Genomic DNA, 22,073 nt, shown 5'->3' with positions numbered 1-22,073 from the left:
CATTCATACATATCCAACGACAGCCATTAGCAACTAAAGTTAATTAAGAAGTGGAATTTTCAACATTTTTTCAGGGGGTTTTGTTTTTGTTTTTCATGTATACCTTAATTTACATAGTCGTGTACCCTTAAAAGTATTCCTATCCCCTGTTTCTTTCATTCTAGATATTGTTTTCACATTAATTCTTAGAAACTGATGGATATCAAACATCTAACTAAGGAGGTAATTAACCTTTTAAATATTTATTAGAATTTGTCTGTAGTATTACTTAATTTATAAGATCTTTAGCAAAGATTTTTCAGCAATTTATTAAATACGATGTTTCTGTGTACTGCACTTTTTGATAATAGAAGGTAGTGAATTTTAAAGCCGTGGTTCTTGGCTTCCATGCACTGCTTTTATACCCTCAATCCAAGGAATATATATATAATTTTTTTTTTTTTTTTTTTAACAGCAAACATACTGTTGTCCTAAAAATAAATGCAAATTTTACTGCAGTGTGGGTATATTTTCATAAGTGGAATGTTTAATTGCAGACACTATCAGGACAATTATAAAAACCTCTTGAAGCTACAATCTTATTTAAATATAAGCCATGACAATTTTATTTTCCCTTCTTGATTTAAGTCACCTTTTGATATTTTCAAAGAGAAAACGACTCACTCTTAAATTTGTACATACTAACCTATACATAATGCCAGGAACATGTTCTCCCTGTTGTTTTAATACTTTGATATATTTATGCAAAACCATTTGGTTAACATATATTCTCCCTGTTTACTAAATTTTCAATGTAACGAGACCAGAACCAATGCTGATTACAAATACACATCAGTTTGAAGATTAAGCACATAGACTTTGAAAACTTCGTTGAGTGATATGCTCAAATTTCTGTAAATACACACAAGTTTAAAAGCAATTATACTGTACATGTAAATATATGCTGTCTGTTATGTGTACAGTATGTATAAATTCCCTTTCTAGCTACAATAAAATGTAAGCCATCAAGAGGAATACTGAAGTGGTGTTGTACTAAACCTTTGCTAATGATCTTTACCCAATCACTTAACTTTTCACTTTCATGGACCTTTCCAACTCACTCTTACGATAGCCTGCTTATATTCAAGTTGGTTATTTTACTCAGTCCCGAAAAAAGTATTTTGATTCATTTTGTAAACATGACTGTAAAAATAAGAGATTTAATGCTGTCTTTTAAATACCGCAATTTTCATTCTAATATGCATGTTGTTATATTGTACTTAGAAACTGTACCTTTAATATTACATTACCTTTATTAAGTGCATTGAACACATCGATTTTAGATGTGCTTTACGTACTGTTATCCTGTAATAAAACTTCAGCTTCTAATGGAAAGATCTGTCTTAATTTTTTGTCAATAGCATCTTGTTTTTCTAAATTGTGGTTTATTAGGTTTATTCCTTAAAGAATGCGCCGTTACAAAAGTAGGCTGTGCTTCCAAACATGTATATCAGAGCTGTTTAGCATATACATCACGTAATGATTGGCAGTGGAGAAACAAGAAGACTCCTTAGCACCTTTTAAGCTCCCCTTTGGCCAACAAGAGCTTTAAGCCTCCTCAGACGAATGTGGATTAATCTACCTCCCCCCTCCTTGAAGGTATCATCTTGTTTGAAATCACAGTTCACTGCATCAAGTGCAAGATACAAGAAACCTAAATGAGAACTTAGGTATCAGAATTGACATTTTAATACAATTTAGGCATCAAAATTCAGAGTGGCAACTCCCCTCTCCTGTGCTAACTTTGGGAGCACCTGAATGTCAGCAGTACACTTTGGTCTTAAGACTTCAGGCATGTAAAATTACACTTCTGCACCTACCCAGAAATGCTTCAGCCTTGACAGAGCTTTTACAGCTCAGCATTTATGTGCCTGACCACGATCCAGAAACAGATATCAGCATTCATCTTTGAAGCACTGTATCTGGAAGCAGCCTTCACCTACAGATCAAATCTACCAAAAAAAGTAGTGAAAGTGATCGCTTTCTTAGAACTGTAGCACTAAGTAGTGCCATTTGTTCTACAGCAGTTCCATGACTAAAGCTGTCTTTGGGACATTGAAAACCCAGATTTAATTTTCTTATCCTCAGGACATGATTCCTGCCCAATCTTTCCACTCACAGGAAAGTTCCTAACCACCAAGATACAGGTTAGGCAACAACTATTTATGTTCAATATAAAACACAGGAATTCTTCTGAAGAGAGACAAACCAAGGACTCCCATGTCCACCCATAAGGAAAGCTAAACTGTAGGTTATGAGGTGGTGTCATGTTTTTTTTCACAGAATCACAGAATGGTTGAGGTTGGCAGGAACCTCCAGAGGTCACAAGCAGGACCACCTAGAGCCAGTTGCTCAGGACCATGTCCAGCTGGCTTCTGACTATCTCCAAGAATGGTGACTGCACAACCTCTCTGGGCAACCTGTGCCAGTGCTGGTCACATTAGGTGACTTTGTCACAGTGACAAAGTGTTTCCTGATGTTCATGTTTATGTCATGGAAGTAGGAAGGTCACATGTAGGAAGCAGCACCATTTAAAAAGAAAGCAAAAAACCCCCAGCCAGACACTGCAGGTTTTAGAGATGCAGATTGAAGTGGGACTTAACCTGCCATTTTCACAATACGAGATAAGTCTTCTAATTGTTCGGCTATGTAACTGTTACCATACCTGGCTTTTGAAGTAAGGTTACTCCTTACAAGGCTACCTCCAGGACTGGGCTCTGAGTGGATCCAGCAGGGAGATAGAAACCTTTCCACTTCTCTGAGATACACAAACCAAAAAAAGGCAGAATTAAAATCAAACAGTGTCCTTAAAACTGTTCTGCAAGCAAGCTAAAGTGACTCCTTTGTTGGTGGGTTTGGACATCATTCTGAATCATCTCAGTATTCTTACTATTTGTGTATAATGCCCAGGGTTTTATTTACAGGATTAGGTGCTGTGAACACTTTGCTTCGTGCCACTTCCCTCTTAGTTTCTCCACCTGTAGAGCTGTGAAGGGGATCGCCTTTTCTTGTAACACCACAAGCAAATGGGCTTTCATCACCTAGACTTACAAGTACTGAGAATATTTGAATTCCACATTTTACCACACTGGGAATCCGGATCAGAAAAAAGGTTTTGCACCTCTGCTCACATGTTAACAAATGGGAAGTGTGAACTAGGGAAAGTGGAAGCCCAGGGAGAAGAGGGAAGCTGATAAATGCAGCAACCTCTGCGGGGCACCTCAGCCCTCTCACACACAGCCCCAACCCCCCTCAGGGACAAGCCACCAGGCAGAGCCCTGCCCAGACACCTCTGCACACCCAGGGTGGGAACTACTGCTCGAGGCACCCAACACCTGGCCAGGGCCACATCTTAGTGAAGAACATGGAGTCAGAGCAGAGCCCGCAGCGTGGAGAGGGCTTGGGCACACTTCATCTCCCGGTGAGGCGGGACAGGGCTGGCACCGACTGGGGCGTTGGCGGCAGTGCGCCCTCCACTCCCTCACCCCCACCCTGCAGCGGTGCCGCCTGCCACAAGATGGTCACCGCAGAGCCGCCAGCAGCTGCGTGAGCCCACGTTGCCATTGTCTGGCTGAGAACACCGGATCCGCATGCCAGACGCCCTGCTACGCCGATTGGCCAATGCTATGAGGCCGCCTCACGTGGCAGAGAGACGAGGAACCGGCGAATACACTTCCCGGAGGGGTCCGCCAAGATGGCAGCCAATAGGCAGCTGCTGACCTGATAAGTGTGTTTCCCCCTCTCCCCCTAGCCTAGCAGGGCTGCTGAAGAGCGGAGAGAGGGAAGCGGCCCCGCGCTGCCCCGCCAAGAAGAGCACTCCACCCAGCCCACCATGCCGCGAGGGCTCACATCTGCGCACGGGAGCGGGGTGGGGCTGGGTTTCTGCCCCTGCGCGGCTCTGCTCAGTCACTGGGAGAGGGGCGGGTGGCACCATTTTTTGTTGTTCTCTCAGTGGAAGAAGGGAGGAGTGAGTGTGCTTTGCCTGCAGAAGAGCCTGGATGTTTGTGTGTGTTCAGAAATGAGGAACAGTAATGCGCATCCATGGTATGAATTGGGTGTAGTGACATGGTTCTTGTTTTGAACACAAAAAGCCTTACAAAGAAGTAATTCGGCTTTGTAAGGGTGGAGAGGTGAGTTGGTTTTGAATTAGTTTATTTGTGAGGAAGACAGAAATGAGTATTTCCTCATGCTTTTCAAAATAGTTTGGGAAGAGTGGCACTGTGTAAACCCTGTACACCAGAAGAGCTATATTAAAAAAAAAAAAAAAAAAAAAGAAAAAAAAAGTGCTGTATAGAAGGCAAAATACCTCTTTTCTGAAAAATGAAAACCAAGATTGTTGTATTGCTCTCAAAATTCCATCAAGTTCAACGCAATGTTTAGTTTTGGTTAATGAAGATCTGAAAATGTGTAACCGCATCAGAGTTTCTCTTGCCTTATCTAGAATTTATATCCTGTATTAATGAAATTGTTCTTTTTGAACTGTGAAGTACACATGTATTTTACTATTGAAAGCCAGTAAGGACTTGGATAGTATATATGTAACTTCCATAAAGAGGGAATGGGGAAGCACTGTAGATAGGCTTTTTTTTAAAAAAAATAATTCTGATTGATGTTTCTCAGGGGTAGATGTGGCCTTTAATTTTTTGTGTATTGTAATGATCTTGGGTTTTTTTAATTATCAGGGATATTTTACCAAAAAATGGCAGTGAAGTGTTGCGGGAGGATATCGGACTTGCACAACTGGGGCAGGGACAGCTCGAGTGGGAGGCCCAGGCTCCCCCCGAAGAGGAGGGGCCAGCCCCCAGGACTCTCCCCAGCCCTTCAAGAGACCGCCCCGCCGGCAGCACTAACAGGGCTGCAGCAGGTCTTTATTCACAAGAAAATAAATTCCTGTTTCCCTGACCCCATCTCTGAGTGCTGCTTTCTCCCCATTCTCCTGGCATCTCTCCCTGCCCTACCCTGTGCCCCACCATGGTGGCCCCCGCCTGCTGGGGGCACGGCCGTGGGCCCCCAGAGCCCCAGGCCCATGTCAGCGGTGCCTCCTCCCACAGGAAATACTGCGGCAGCCACCCACCTGCTGAGCAGCAGATGCCGAGGGCAGAGCGGGCAGGAGGGGAAGATGGTTTTGCCACGGGTCCAATGGGGACCCGACTGGGCATCACCCCCAGTCTCCGCTGGCGGTCAGTGAAAGGGTTGGGTTGAGCTGTAACCTTGCCCCCTCCAGCATTTGTCTCTGCACCACACAGGTGTGGCTCGATTACCACCTGGCTCCTCAAAACACGACCCAGGGATACATTTTCACAACAAACACTTACCCCTTCCCCACTGCATGCCACACACAGGGTCTGCCACTTGTACCACCCCCCTCCTGTCACAGTGGGATACAACAGGTGCCAATTGCCACTACAATGGCACACCGAGGGCAATATCGCACCAATCGAGACTCTGCAATCCCTATCCATAAACTGATTCATCAACTAGAGAGCCAAGGAGTCACCAGCAAGATGCGCTCCCCCTTTAACAGCCTCATATGGCCAGTGCAAAAGTCTAATGGAGAGTGGAGATTAACATTGGACTATCGTGGCCTGAATGAAATCACGCCACTGCTGAGTGCTGCAGTGACAGACATGCTAGAACTTCAGTATGAACTAGAGTCGAAGGCAGCCAAAGTGGTACGCCACGACTGATATTGCCAACACATTTTTCTCCATCCCTCTGGCAGCAGAATGCAGGCCACAGATTATTTTTACCTGGACGGGTGTCCAATACACCTGGAATCGACTGTCCCAGGGGTGGAAACAGCTCCACCATTTGCCATGGACTGATCCAGACTGCACTGGAACAGGGTGAAGCCCCAGAACATTCACAGTACACTGATGACATCATTATATGGGAGTGACCCCCAGCCCCTGGGGAGGGAGATCCTGTCCCTCACACATTCCTCAGGGCTCTTTCTGGAACAGTGGGCGATGGAGATGTGCACCTCCCAGGCTCCACAGCAGGGACAAGGGGTCAATGAGGCCCCAGTGCTGCAGGGGTCTGTGCCTCCTCAGAGGCATCAGTGGCAGAAACAACAGCCACAGCCAGAGTCAAGAAGAGGTTGACTTTGTAGGGGCTTTCAGCTTTTCCACAACCCTCTGTCATCTGCACCACAGGTTGTCCTACGGTGTTACATCACCTGTGTCTCTTTCCCTGCAGGCTGTAGTCACCCACTCAGTTGTCCCACCTTGCTCTCCCCCGAGCATCTTCCTTCCTTTACTGATATCACAGAATCCCAGAATCATCTCAGTTGGAAAAGACCTCGAAGATCATCCAGTCCAGCCATTAACCTCACGCTGACCATATCGCTCAGTGCTATGTCAGCCCGACTCTTCAAGCCCTCCAGGGATGGAGACTTCACTCCTGCCCTGGGCAGCCCATTCCAAAGCCCAACAACTCCTTCTGGAAAGAAATACTTCCTAAGAGCCAGTCTAACCCTGCCCTGGTGCAGCTTGAAGCCATTCCCTCTTGTCCTATCACTTGTTACTTTGTTCAAGAGACTCATCTCCATCTCTGTACCACCTCCTTCCAGGGAGTTGTAGAGGGCAAAGAGGTCTCCCCTCAGCCTCCTCTTCTCCAGACTAAACCTCCCCAGTTCCCTCAGCCTCTCCTCATAATGCATGTTCTCCGGACCCTTCACCAGCTTCCTTGCCCTTCTTTGGACACACTCGAGTCATTCAATGTACACCTTGCTCTCACCTGAGCATCTTTCTTCCTTTACTGATATCTCACTCTCCTCCCTGGCTCTTCCTTGAAACCAAAAGCCTTGGCCTGATCCAGACTCCTTCTGGGTGGTGCACTGCACCATAACACTGCCCTTGGAGTGACATGTTTTTCTCCTTGTATCCAGTCTCAACCTCCCCAACTGCACTTTGTGGCATCATTTCTTTCTTATGTTTTTTTCCACTATGAGAAAAAGCTCCACTATCTCTGAAACCTCTCTTCAAGCACGCTCAAACTACTCCTGTACTGTCCCAAGCACTGAGCCCCGGGTGTTCAGCCTCTTTATACTGGGCATGTGGTTGATGCCTTCGAACACCATCTTGGGAGATGTCTGGGCACTCTCCAAGGTGTTTGCAGATGAAAATGTAGTGGTCATAGGTCAAGAAAAATGTGAGACTTTTTACAAGGGCCTGTAGCGGCAGGGTAAGGGGCAGATTTTTTAAATTGAAAGAGGGTAGATTTAGATTTACTATAAGGAAGAAATGTTTTGTGATGAGGGTGCTTAGCCACTGGAACAGGTTGCCTACTGAAGTTCCAGGGAGGGGGCAGCCACAACAAAAGAGGCCCTCCTCAATGCTGCATGGTTCCGAAAGTGGGGCAGATTGCAAACACAGCCCAGACAGCACAGGCGTGGAGGATTGGCAAGTGTCTTGAAAGCACAGCCCCAACCCCCACGATCCAGCCTGGGTGAGATCTGCCCCGTTCCCATCATGTGAGATGGAGAGCTCTGCCCTGTCACTGCTGCAGCCCAGAGCCCCTGGCTGGGTGCTCCACACCTGCTGCCTTTCCTCTAGCACTGGCCAGCTCTGCTCCAGGTTCCTTGCCCCTTGCTCCCCATTGGGGTGTTGAAGGGGGCCCTGCCACCAGGATGGCACCAGAGCATCCCCTGGGAGCGCCCCTCTCTCTCTGATCTCAATGCCACATGGCTCCCAGTGGGCAGCTGGGAATGTCCTGGTGGAGGGAAGGGATGGGGAGTGTGACCCTGTGCAGGGGGATGGCCTGGTTTCGGGGCAGTTCTACACCAACCCTGCACCCTTCTTTTCTCTCCAGCTGTCCAGGAACAGGAGCAGAACCAAGCATTACCTGTGCCAGAGCTGGCCACACCTGTAAAACCTGCAGAAGCCCTTGCCATGTGAGGCTCTGAGGTTCATTGTTGAGTCATGACCCCAGGGCCTCTCCCTGTCCCAGGGTCTTGAGGCAGTAAATCAAGAGCGACAATGTCCAAGCGGAGGGCCTGGGAACCTGTGGGGCACCCAGTCACCCACTCCCACCAATTACCACCCCTTCCTGCACAGGTGGGGGTGGAAGGAGGCTCATCAATCTCACACCCCTCATGCTGTACCCTGGGAGAACCCCAGGCTCAGCCCTTCCTGCAGGAGATGTGCTGCTGGGCAGGTTGGGCAGCGAGGTCCCTGACAGGCTGCGTGTCCCTCGGGCTCACTGGGCACCACGTGGTGGAACAGTATGAGAAGTTTCAGGGCCACTGCAAGGGAAATGGTTTGTCAGTGGGGGCTGGTGCTGAGGATGAAGGACTCTAGCACTGAGCTCCCCCCTATCCAGGGGGAGGGGGTCTGCTCCCAGTACCTCAATGGGGAGGGGGATATTTCAGGGGTCCCTGGGGTGTTCCTGACCAACAGCCTCCAGCTGAGCCATTCATCCCCTGGCTCCCTCCTGGCCATGGGAAGAGCTGTCTGCAATGGCTCTGCCTGGAGCAGGAGGCCAGGCTCCCTTGCGGATAAAGGCATGTCCTGTCTCTCCCTTCTGTTTGTTTGTTTCCTCAGTCCTTCAAGGCTTGAGAGAAGACACCAGCACCTTGACCTCTTCCCTGGCAACTCAGATGCTCCTGATACTGAGAAAAGGAAGGCTGACATCAAGGTTTAACCTGGGATGGCTGTGCCTCAGGCTGCACGGGGGTATGGAAGGGATGGCACTCTGCCCCAAGGGACAGCTCTGCCTGAGCAGAGCCAAAGCAGGAGTCCAAGATGCAGGGTGCTCTGCAATCTGTGAACAACTGAGGGTGATGGTAAGCTCCTGGCATCTCCTCCTTTTCAGAGACTGCTCCATTCCTTGAGCACATCCCATCCTCACTGCTGTCCTACCACTCACCTTATGGTGCTTTTCCCAAAGAAGGAGTCCTCCTCCTTCAGCAGGTGTGGGTATCTTCTGTTGGTGAAGACTAATGGGAAAGCAACCTAATCCCCAAAAGAATCAGCATTGTCCTGAGAGTGGCAGGACATCCGCTCTTTCAAGAAGTCCGTGCCAGCATACCCACACACTTTGTCTTTGACACAAAGTAGAGGGAGAAATTCACCACCCTTGACCTGCTAGATAAAATTCTTTTCAGGCAGCCCTGGATATGGTTGGCTTCTGGGCTGCAAGCACCAATTCCTGGCTCTTGTCCAACTTTCATTCACCAGTATCTCCAAGTCCTTCTCCGCAAGGCTACTCTCAATTCATTCACCACCTTGTCAGTGCAGGACCTTGCACTCTGCCTTGATGAACTTCAAGACTTCACATGGGCCCCATAGTCAAGCCTTTCAAGGTCTCTCTCGATGACATCCCTTCCTTCAAGAGTGCACTGCACTGCTCTGCTTGGCTGTCATCTGTGAACTTGCTGAGGGTGCACTCTATCCCACTATCTATGTTGTTGATCAAGATATTAAATGGTATTTGTCCCTAAATTTTGCCTAATCCCTAATCCTGAAAGGTGAGCTCTAATCCCTAAACCCCAACCTCAACACCTAACCCTCCGAAGCCCTCGTTCCCACACTCTGACCTCGTCACTTCAATCTCTTTCCTAACCCTGACTTAGGCTGTTCAGCCCTTGGGGGCAGCACAGGTTCTAGAGCAGCCATAATGCCTTGGAAGAGGAATGTGAGGTGACCTGTCTCTGATCACCTCGTAGGCCATGGAGAAGAGATGGGGTGGAATGCTCTGATGAGGTCAGCTGTGCCTCAGGATCTCGTGGGCCAGAAGAAGGTGCACGGCTGTGAAGGCAGCTGTGAGGTCACATCTGCCAGAATCCCTGACAGGCCAGCAGCAGACTTGAGTGTTGTTTTGCACCAGGATGCGGTTTTTTTTCTACTGCCCAAAAAACCAATGTTCACATGGGAATTTGTTGCTGCAGTTTTGTATAAAGGTAAGAACGTGCACATTGCCTGACTGCCAGTGACAGGTGGAAGTTTCCTGCACTCCTCTCTTCTACAATCAAGTTTAACTTGAGACCAAGGGATACACTCAGCACAGCATGGCCTGAAGCCTAAGCTGTACATGGAGCACAGCCCAGCACAGCACAGGCCTGGGTCTACTCAGGTTTACTGTTATGAGGATCACTGACTCCTCGATGTACAGTGGTCTTCTGGTCAGGATCAGTGAACCTCCTGGTGAAGGATAGCAGGAGGATGAAGTGTCCTTTAGACAGCTGGAGGAAGGGACACAATTTTAGGATCTGGTAACCAGTGGGGACTTTGAAGACCACGGAACTCCGCTGGAAGGCCTTGGTTGAAGGGAAAGTGGAAAGTGATCCCTGACCCAACATGGGGGAATGCTCTCCTGGACTTGCTTTTCACAAGAAGGCAGGGGAGGACCAGTGGGAGATGTGGAGGGCAGCTCTGGCTGCACTGTGAGTGAAGGTGGCAGGGTTGAAGGCCCTGAGACCACCTCTACCAACCTGATGGCAGTGTTCTTCCTAATGCAGCCCAGAAAGCCATTGGAGAAGAGATGGCTTTGGGGAGACCTAGTAACAGCCTTCCCATATCTTCTTGGGTGTCATCATTAAAATGAGCCTGGGCTCTTCAGTGTTGTGCATGCTGGGTGGATGAGGGCCAATGGGCATCAGCTGAAAGAAATGAGCAAAAGCTTTCTCTCTGTCCAGACAGTCAAACACTGGATAAGGTTTCCCAGACAGCTTGTGTCATCTCCATCCTTGGATCTTTTCAAGCTGAAAATAAAGGAAGGCCTGAGCAACCTGCTCTGACCTCATTGATGACCCATTGATGAGGGAAAGAGGTGCAGGCATGGGACAGTGTAGGACAGCCTGCAGTCGAGATGGCCAAGGGCTGTGGCAAGGCTAAAAGGCCTCAACAGGACCAGCGTCTCTGTCCCCTTGGCTATGGCAGTTGCCTCTGCCACTGAGGCCTACTAGGAGAAACTTTATTTTGAGGCTCTGGACTTCATTTCCTCTTCACTGTTGCTTGGGGAAGCCGGGAGGTGGTGTGCAGTTTTCCTACACTTGGCATTGCTCACCCACACACCCCACTGCCCCCAGGAAGAGCCCTAAGCCATGCATGAGGGGCAGGATCTGCCTTCCCAGGGCCTGAGGACCAGGGTTTGGCCTTTCTGCTTCATAAAACAAACCAAGTGTTTTCTCAGCATTACAGCCACCTGCACAGTGCCTTTGCCTACCTGCAATCACAGCCTCCAATTATCTGCTCTAACGAGTCCATGGGGAGGCTTTGTCAGTAATGGTCCTCAGTGGGGCCAATCAATGCTTCAAGGATCATTGGGATGTCTTCTGACTTTGACTTCTTGAGTAGTTTGCTCACCCTCAGTATCTGAGGTTCATGGACTCAGGGCCAAATACACCATGGGGCTCATTAAAATGTAATGACCTATTTCTCTTCCTTTAGTTTTCTTCACATCTTCAAGGCTTGTACAGCTAATTGGAGTTATTTCATAGTGTAGTTAAGGAGGAAGATTTCAAAGAGGATATAACAAAAACTATTTTTTATTTTAAAGGTATTTTTATTTTCTTTTTAGATTAGAGAAGAGATGATAGAAGCATTCTGCAATTGCTATTGATCCAGAGGGTCATCTCAGGAGGTCTGGGCAGGTAGCAAAAGCAGTCCCTCGAGGTCTGGCACTGTATGGACAACCTTACTCCTCACTTCCCCCCACCTCACCATTTCTGTCATTGGCCAGCTGGGATTTACATCCCTTTTCCTTACATCAGACTTGTCCACCGATCTCTGCAGCTGGAGGTGACAGCTCCATTGCACCATCCCCCACCTGCTCTCCTTAGAGAACTGGCTGCACACAGGCACAGATGATTTTCTCCTATTTGCAAACAAAGAAAAGTGAAGCATGATCAAGTTTCATAAAGAATAAAGCACGCTCCTCAACCATATGCTAAGTACAAATATCTCTAATGAGGTCACCTTTCAACAAGGGATAATCTTAGGAGAAATATTTTAGCTACACAGATACAAAAAGATAGATATAAACATAATAACTTCAAGAGAGAAGTCTTAAAGGCACAGGAGCAGGCTGATCCTGCAAGCCAGAAAACAAGGAGGTGGGGAAGGAGACCAGCCTGGCTAAACAGGGACCTTTGGCTGGATCTCAAGAACAAAAGGAGAATCTATCGCCTTTGGAAGAGGGGCCGGGTCTATAAAGATGTAGTGAAGCTATTCAGGGAGAACATTAGGAGAGCCATACACAGCTAGAGCTCAACATGGCTACAGCTGTTAAGGATAATAAAAAATGTTTCTATAAATTCATTAACAGCAAAAGGAGGATTCGAGAAAATCTCCCTCCCCTACTGGATGCAGAGGGAAACATGGTAACTAAGGATGAGGAAAAGGCTGAGGTGCTCAGCGCCTACTTTGCCTCAGTCTTTAGCAGTGGAACTGGCTGTTCCCTGGACACCCAGCCGCATGAGCTGGGAGATGGGGAGGGGAAGCAGAATGAGGTCATCACAATTACAGAGGAAGTGGTCAGAGACCTGCTACACCACTTGGATGCACACAAGTCTGTGGGACCGGATGGGTTACACCCAAGGGTGCTGAGGGAGTTGGCAGATGTGCTCGCCAAGCCGCTGTCCATGATTTACCTGAAGTTATGGCTAACTGGGGAGGTCCCATTGGACTGGAGGGTGGCAAATGTGACACCCATCTACAAGAGAGGCAGAAAGGAGGCTCCAGAAAAATATAGACCTGTCAGTCTGACCTCAGTGCCAGGGAAGGTCATGGAGCAGGTCATCTCGAGTGCCATTAAAAGTCATATAATGGACAACCAGGGGATCAGGCCTAGTCAGCATGGTTTTATGAAAGGCAGGTCCTGCCTGACAAACCTGATCTCCTTCTATGACAAGATGACCCTACTGTTAGACGAGGGAAAGGCTGTGGATATTGTCTACCTGGATTTTTGAAAAGCATTCGACACAGTTCCCCATAGAATTTTCATAGAAAAACTGGCTCCCCATGGCCTGAATGAGCGTACGGTCTGCTGGGTCAAGCACTGGCTGGATGGACGGTCCCAGAGAGTGGTGGTCAGTTGTGGGAGGCATTGGCCTGTCAGCCTTGCACAGCCTGTGAGAAAGTGCTAGGCTTTGATGAAAAACAGGCCTTGGAAGAAAGAGAAGAGGCTGTTGAGCTATGCCAAGGTGGCAGGGAAAAACAACGGACAGCTGCAACACTAAACTGTGGAAAAGTACTGAACTGTGAGAAGTTGCTACCACGAGAACAGCGCATGAACGAGAGGGTGATTGGTCTGCACAGCGTGTGTTAGAGTGGTCTTATGCTGATAGGAGAAAAGGTTGATAGCTGTCTAATTGCTGATTTCTTAACTATGAAGTAAGAGCTTTACCGACCGCATCCAAGAGCGTAAGTATGTACTGTTGTAATAATAAACTCTCTTTCTTTCTGGATTTCATTGGGAGTCCATGCCTCATTTGCCAAAGATGGTGTCCCGTGTGTGTGGGAAATAAGTGTGACCAACTTGGATCACCCTGGTGACAACCCCCACAGAACTTAAGTAGCTGCTCAAAGGAAGCAGAAGCCAGCATCAATCACCGTTGCAGTATGAGCAAGGTGAGCTGTGGGGAAGCAGTGTTAGGTGGAAGCTGTGGGTAGGTCAATACCCTTGGAAGAAAAGTCAGTGCTTACACTGATGGAAAGACTGTTAGCTCAATATAAGGTGCATATTAATCTGCATGCCTTGAAGAGAATTTTAAACTGGGTAGCAGCTGTGGTTACTATATTCACTGTTCTGATATGGGATGAAGCAGGAGTAAGACTGTGGGACTGTGCAACCCGAGGGAATGAGGTTGTGGCAGAACTCTTTTCGACATGGAGAACTATTTTTGAGATAATAAAAAGACAAAATAATGAATGCGGCCAGACTGTTAACACAGAGAATAAGAACTCAGAGGGCAAGGACACATATGTTGAACCTCGGGAGTAAGATTTATATGCTGACCCTGTAGACTGTGATAATCTTTCAGACCCTGGCGCTGTAAATCCTAAAAGAGACTCTGGCCTGTGTCCTCCCTTAGCTGGGGATGATCCGTGGGTAAAAGTGAGGCAAGAAGCCTTGGTGCAAGGGGATATGGACATGGCGAGAAAGATTGTTGCTCCTGTAGTTTATGAGCCAGGACATCAGCCACGTTGGGAAGGACTGCATTTTTCTGTTATTAAAGAACGACAGAAAAGCGTTAATGAGGATGGGCCTCAAAACTCATTTACAACAGGTATACTGGAGGCAATCGCTCATGGGTATCAGTTGGTCCCGTGGGATTGGCTGGCACTTTTAAAAACGGTACTAACGCTGGCACAGTATTCTATCTGGAAAACCGAGTGTGTGGATCTCTGTACTCAGCATTCGCACCCCCCCACCTGCAAGCGCGGAGTTGGTGGCGGCGGCCCGGGGCCTCCCTGAGCCCCCCCACCGCTGCAGAGCGACCGCAGGTGGCCAAGCCCGGCACCGCGTTCTCGGCCCACCTGTCCTCCCCCAATGCCAAAAGCAGCAGTTTTTACAGAAGGTGCTGACACGGGGATGCGGCGTCCCTTGTCTGCCAACACCACATAATCAATAAGCAATGGCTTTATATATTCTAAATGGTGTTTTGATGTTTGTAGTGTTTGTCATTTTATGTTGTGTGAGTAATAAGTGTGAGGGGCCTCTTTGTGTGGTTGTGTGACTGTTCTGCATGTGTGAGACGCAGCCCAGCTGCAGCTGCGGAGTGCGGAGTTCTCTGACAGAGCGCCCTAGTGCCTGCCTGCTGGGTCACTGGTGCTGCCTGTTTGTTCGGGCTAAGTGTTTTAAGTGTCATAGGTGAAATATCTCCTCTAGCAGGATGCAGAAATTCTGTGTTAATTGCTGTCTTGAATTGCTGTAACATTTCAAAGCAAAGATCTCATTCATGTAAGGGGCCCAGTAAACTGGGTAGCAACTATTCGTCCGTTTATATTAGAAACCCCTATTACATTATGAGATCGTGACTGTATGGCTCGATGGGAAACTCAAATTGGGTCAAATTTGTCTTAATCGCCACTGCAGCGCAACCCACCCCTAAACCCACCCTGAAACTTCATGGAAAACACAATCACCTGTGCAGGTGGGTCAGTGGCCCTTGCCAATGGAAAAGTTGCACCACCTTAATGATTTAGTTCAGGAACAGTTAAGTGCAGGACATATCATACCTACCACCAGTCCTTGGAACTCCCCGGTGTTTGTTATTTTAAAGAAAAGTGATAAATGGTGACTTTTACAAGATCTCCAACGCATTAACAATGCCATGGAGGATATGTGTACGTTACAGCCAGGAATGCCCTCCCCAACAATGATTCCCCGAAACTGGCATCTTGTAATAATTGATCTAAAGGATTGGTTTTTTACCATTCCCTTGCATCCAGATGATGCACCTAAATTTGCCTTTTCTGTTCTCAGTATTAATGTCAGTGAACCTGCAAGATGGTACCACCGGGTTGTTTTGCCACAAGGCATGAAAAACAGCCCCACGATGTGTCAGTGGTTTGTTGCAAAGGCTTTGAGCCCTGTTAGAATGCAGGTCCCCCAGGCTGTTATATATCATTATATGGATGACCTCCTTATAGCAGCAGAAGCACAGGAGGTGATGGAAAAGGCTCTTGCTTTAACCAAAGACTCAGTATCTCAAATGGGGTTGCAAATAGCACCTGAAAAGGTACAGAGATCATCACAGTGGCAGTACCTGGGGTGGAGAATTTGTGAACAGACTATTGTCCCACAACAGGTTGAACTTAAAACTGATGTTAAGACTTTAAATGATTTACAGAAACTGTTCGGAGCTATAAATTGGATACGGCCATTGTTGGGCCTAACTAATGATGATCAGCATGGCTTGTTTGATATTTTGTGAGGAGATCCTTCACTGACATCACCCAGAGTACTTACAGAGAAAGCAAAACAAGATCTCCACCATGTGGCTAACTCCATTTCAGAAAGACAAGCATCGCCATGTGTGCCCAGTCATCCATATCAACTGATATTATTTAATCCTTCAGGGCAGTCCTATGCTCTGCTGTTTCAATGGGATGAAACACTTAGTGACAGTCCTGTTATTGTTGAATGGATTTTTTTGTCACACCAAATGCACAAGACGGTCACTACTCATCCAGAAATGTTTGCCAAACTGATCATGAAAGGTAGGCAGCGCCTACTATTACTTGCTGGTCAGGAGCCTGTGTGTATCATTGTTCCGGTTACTATGCACATGTTACATGACTAATACAAGTGTCTTTAGAATTCCAGACAGTGATCTGTGACTACCCCGGACAGCTTTTAGTACACAGTCTGTCACATAAAATATTACAGCAAAATTTTTTATTATATGCCATGCCAAAGTGCAGCGACATACCGTTGCAAGCCTTGACTGTGTTTACTGATGGATCTGGAAAAACAAGAAAGTCAGTCATAGTATGGCAAGACCCACATACTCAAATTTGGCAGACATTACTCGATCCCCGGGATCACCACAGATCGTTGAGCTAGCTGCAGTAGTGTTAGACATTGTTTGTCTCAACATCGCTGCTCCGCAACCACCACTTCCTGGCCTCAGCATCCTGTTGCTCTGAAGGAGTACGCTTTGGAGGAGACGCAGAGTCCCAGATGAAACCACGACATCCGCTCAAGGCTAGAACAATGACAGCCTTGGCAGTGCCTGCCAAGCTGTACCTGTGCGTGAGCTGGGTGCGGGGCAAGGAAGACATGCAAAGGCTGAAGGCACTGCAGGTCGACCCCCTGCCAGCACAACCACCATGAACACCTGGGCATGCGCGCATGGAGGACCACGGCGCGGCACATATTACACTGAGCTCTGTGGAAATGGGCAGACTCTTTGAAGAAATCGTGGGGACTGGGACAATAAAAGGACTGCGTACTCCTCCCTCGGTGTGCTCTTTCTTTGACACCTGTTACTTAGAACCGGGACCTCAGTGGAGCTTGGATATTGGAGGAACCCGAACCAACGGAACATCGCTGGATCCCTGGTGGTGGCGGTAATTAGCTGCACCTTTACCATTTTCTTGCTTAGGGATTCTGACTTTTCTCTTTCTTTTCCTCTCTGTCCTATCACTGTTATCAGTTATTACTAGTTGTTACAGCAAATAAACTTCACAATGTTGTACGGCATCTGACCCCATTTGTGTCTTAATTTCACTCCTGGGATCGTTTAAGAACCCTCCCAGATATCGGATCGGGACAAGTAGTCCATGTATTTCAACGCTGGGATACCCCAATTAACATTGTTACTGGTTCTGCTTATGTTGCCAATCTTGTACAGAGTATAGAGAATTCATGTCTGAAGGACGTTAATAATCCACTGCTCTATACATTAATGTACACCCTTTTACGATTATTAAATAACCGCAAGACTTCTTATTTTATTGTACATATTCAAGCGCATACTGCACTACCTGGACCTTTTGGTTGAAGGCAATTGACGAGCAGATGCATTGACTGTGGTGGCACAGGTGGTACCTAATGTCTTTGAGCAAGCTCGGCTTTCACATGCATTTTTCCACCAAAACACCAGAGCAATACAAAAACAGTTTTCTTTATCAAGGCATCAGGCTAAAGACATCACTGCCACTTGCCCTGAGTGCCAGAAGGACTCCCTCTCTTCAACAGCTAGTGATGTCAACCCTCGGGGACTTGCCTCTTTAGAATTATGGCAATATGACGTCACTCACTTCACTGCAATTGGAACGTTAAAATGTGTACATGTGTCTGTTGATACCTTTTCTGGAGCAGTGTCTGCGTCCTGCCATACATGTGAAAAAGCACGCGATGTGTGAAGACACTTTTTAGCTGCATTTGCTTCCTTGGGCATGCCATGACAGATTAAGACAGACAATGGACCTGCTTATGTTTCTGTTTCTTTTTTTTCTTTCTTTCAACAGTGGGCTGTCAAGCATCTGACCGGCATTCCCCACTCACCGACCGGACAAGCCATTATGGAGCGTACGCATGGCACGTTAAAGCGTCTATTACAACAACAAAAAAGGGGGACATGGAGGGTATCAATCTACACCTCATGAAAAGCTAAATAAGGCATTATATGTCATGAACTTTTTAAACATTTCCCCTGTCTCACAGGTGCCACCAATATTGTGTCACTTCTCATCGCAGATACCGGATCAACAAGAAGTCCAGGGCAAGGCTCAAGTGTTAGCAAAAAACCTGGACAGTGCTAACTGGGAAGGACCATATCCTTTAATAACCTGGGGAAGAGGTTATGCTTGTGTCTCCACAGGTCCCCGGTGGTTATCGGCAAGGTGTGTGCAACCATACCTGAGGCATGAGAGGCAGCCTTTGGTGGACACTCAGGAGCCAGCTGTGGGTGCTGTGGATGCCCCTGTGCCAACAGTTTGCAGACTGATCATTTAAGCAGAATCTATGGGTAATGCTTGCTGCTGCAATAGGACAAAATGCACTATCTCTGTCCTTAATCACACTACAGTTGCCAACTCTTTTAAGAGAAAATGCTAACAGTAATTCAAACTCATTAATGAAATATATAAGCTTATTAGTCACCAGTGAAAGATGTAGCTTAGATGAAATGTAGTTATTAATGAGGATGAAATGCTATAAGAATGTGTGTATTCAACTTCCTTTGTTTAGCAATATTAAGAACTCAAGTGTTTAACCTTATTAGAAACTCCCTTGGTTTTCCCCCCTGAGTGGTGGTCAGGCTCTGTGTGGAACCCAACAGGAGGGTGAGATCAGATGTTTCCGCTCAAAGAAAAGTGCCAGTTATTTTGGCCTGCTGATTTAGATATATGAGGCTGGACCTGCTTGCAGCGATGTTGGATGCCTCACCTACGGATGGACGCATCGCGTAGGATTTCCAGTTTGTGAGGAAGGGTACTCTAAATTCTCGCTGCATCCAGGGTTCCCCAGCAACTGCGGATCTGAATGTTAGTACCCCATTAAGTAAGTGTGCTATTCTGTATTTTCCTTACTGTTTACTTTTGTAGTATTTAGTCATATCCCTTAATTATGGGTAATGAACTTCGCCTACTCTTTTTAACTAGTAACTGTAACTGCTGTATTGTTTCTAACCTTCTGTGAAACTATTTTAAGTATGCTGTGTTTTTTGAAGTTTGCTTAACCCTTAATTGATAAAGTCTTGAAACAAGTCTTGCAGGTGCAGCTGCAAAACAAAGAAAGGGGAGATGTGGGAGGCATTGGCCTGTCAGCCTTGCACAGCCTGTGAGAAAGTGCTAGGCTTTGATGAAAAACAGGCCTTGGAAGAAAGAGAAGAGGCTGTTGAGCTATGCCAAGGTGGCAGGGAAAAACAACGGACAGCTGCAACACTAAACTGTGGAAAAGTACTGAACTGCGAGAAGATGCTACCGCGAGAAAAGCGCGTGAACGAGAGGGTGATTGGCCTGCACAGCGCGTGTTAAGAGTGGCCCTATGCTGATAGGAGAAAAGGTTGATAGCTGTCTAATTGCTTATTTGTTAACTATGAGGTAAGAGCTTTACCGACAGCATCTGAGAGCATAAGTATGTACTGTTGTAACAATAAACTCTTTCTGGATTTCTTCGAGAGTCTGTGCCTCAGTTGCCACAGTCAGTGGAGCTCAATCCAGCTGGCAGCCGGTCACAAGTGGTGTTCCTCAGGGCTCGGTGTTGGGACCATTTCTGTTCAACATCTTTATTGATGATCTTGATAAGGACATAGAGTGTATCATCAGTAAATTCACAGATGGCACCAAGTTAAGCGGGAGCATGAGGATAGGGAGGCTCTACAGAGAGACGTGTATGGATTGGATCGGTGGCCAACATTAACGGGATGAGCTTCAACAAGGCCAAGTGCCAGGTCCTACACTTGGGCCACAAATAACCCCCTGCATGGCTACAGGCTTGGGGAGGTGTGGCTGGAGCTGTCTGGAAGAGAAGGATCTGGGGGTTCTAATTGACAAGCAGCTGAACATGAGCCGGCAGTGTGCCGGGGTGGCCAAGAAAGCCAACGGCATCCTGGCTTGTATTAGAAATAGTGTGACCAGCAGGAGTAGGGAGGTGATAGTCCCCCTGTGCTCTGCACTGGTGAGGCCACACCTGGAGTATTGTGTCCAGTTTTGGGCTCCTCAATATGAGAGAGATCTCGATGTGCTGGAGCGAGTGTAGAGGAGGGCAACGAAGCTGGTGAAGGGCCTGAAGAACTAATCCTGTGAGGAGAGATTGAGGGAGCTGGGACTGTTAATGTGAGGAGGAGAAGGGTGAGGGGAGACCTCATCACTGTCTACGGCTACCTGAAAGGACATTGTAGAGAGGTTGGTGCTGGTCTCTTCTCACAGGTAGTGACAGAACAAGAGGGAACAGCTTTAAACTGTAACAGGGGAGGTTCAGAGACTGGACATTAGAAAAACTTTTTCAGAGAAAGAGTGGTCAGACAGTGGAATAGGCTGCCCAGGGAGGTGGTGGAGTCCCCATCCCTGGATGTATTTAACGGTCTTTTGGATGAGATGTTGGGGTATACGGTGTAGGGGAGAACTTTGTAGAGTCGGGCTGATGGTTGGACTCTATGATCCCAAGGGTCTTTTCCAACCTGAATGATTCTGTGATTCTGTGATATGAGGAGAGCATGGACAGGAGCGCCTGTTGGCGAGCTGGAGGGAGCCCCAGGGCACTCACCAGGCAAAACAGATGGGCACAGAGCCCTTCCAGATTGTTTTTGTGCCCACAGAGATCCAGGTCCGCCGCTGCCCGGCCGCACAGCACGCACACTGGAGGGGAGAGAGCAAATGCTGGTGGGAATGAGCAGCTCTGCGGGGCCGTGGGAAGCATCTCTGAGGGATTGTCCCCAGGGGCTTGCTCCGTCCCTGAGGGGCTGAGGGGAAGGGCTGGGGGCCGTGTAGAGGAAGGGGCATCGCAGGCACTGCCTCCCCCTGCCACAGCACTCGGCCCCACGCTGACCACCCTGACAGCCCCTCTGCTGTGCTGTGGGAGGGAAACTTTGCTCTCACCCTCCTCCATCGAGTCGGGGGACTCCTGTTTTCTCTCAGACATGGACATGTCCACAGCGATCGTTGGGAGTGTCCCTGTCCCAGCAGCAGCAGGGTGTCTCTCCAAGATGCTCCTCGGCTGACTCTGAGAAGCGTGGCGCGGGTCAGCTCTCAGCACAGCCCCAGTGCCCCGAGGTGTGGGACCCCCCCTCCTCCCTCGGCAGCCCCCCCCACAAGCCCCATCCCTCCCCTGCCCTCTCCTCACCTCCCAGGTCGCACTGACACATGGCCTGAGCCCAGCGATCCTTTTTATAGGCTTGTCCCCGCGGGTCACAGCGGCCATGGTGACATTGGCACCCCCATATATGAGCAGGGACACTGTTGGCGGGTCACAGTGGCCATGGTGACATCATCATGCCCACATACAGGCAGGGATGTCCTCAGCCTCCTGCCACCCCCTCTGAGGTGAGTTCCACCCACGTCACTTGGGGCAGCTGCTCCTGTGGCAAGGAGCAGAGCCATACACCAGGTCTCATGGAGGATCCTGGGCTCGCATATCATACGCGGTCCTAGGTGGTCGGTGGCCGGGGCACAGCCCAGGGCCTTCAGGACGGCACTGAAATGTTGCAGTTGGCCCAACGTCTTTCTCCTGAACTCCTCAGTGCTTTGGTGATGTGCTACCTCCAGAACAAACAGCAGTGGGGCTGCAAGCTGAGGAGTCACAGTGGAAACATCCCTTTTCTGTGGCGGTAAACTGCCTTTTGGAGTCAGCATGAGCCGAGCCTTAGAGGGTAGGAAAGCCCCTGAATGAGCACTCACACCAGAGCCAGCTGGGTCTGGTCACCCGTGTCACCCCAAGGGTCCTGGGGGTCCATATTATGGTGGCAGCAACGGTACTCAGCACCTTAGTTCCCCTGAAAAAGTCACTTTTCCAGTTCAGTTGCTCAAATCTTGTGTTTATTTCTGACTTACCAATTAAATTAAAAAGGGAAACATGTCATTTCCAACCCACAAAACTAACAAGAGGACTTATGGAAACGTGCAGTACTTAGACCAACCTCT

The 22,073-nt window shown here is 48.0% G+C and overlaps 1 long non-coding RNA gene across 1 annotated transcript in view; it reads right to left on the bottom strand.

Moving 5' to 3' along the window:
* LOC141937303 (uncharacterized) overlaps positions 1 to 22,073 on the bottom strand; it is a 163,688-nt gene that overhangs the window by 78,828 nt on the left and 62,787 nt on the right. The window contains exon 2 of the long non-coding RNA XR_012626884.1: positions 18,519 to 19,288. This is a non-coding gene — a long non-coding RNA (uncharacterized LOC141937303). The remainder of the gene's footprint in view (positions 1 to 18,518; positions 19,289 to 22,073) is intronic.

This window comes from Strix uralensis, chromosome 39, assembly GCF_047716275.1.
Source record: "Strix uralensis isolate ZFMK-TIS-50842 chromosome 39, bStrUra1, whole genome shotgun sequence".
NCBI classification, from domain to species: Eukaryota; Metazoa; Chordata; class Aves; order Strigiformes; family Strigidae; genus Strix; species Strix uralensis.
The sequence above is the reverse complement of the archived record's forward strand: the minus strand, read 5'-3'. Positions and strand labels throughout refer to the sequence as shown.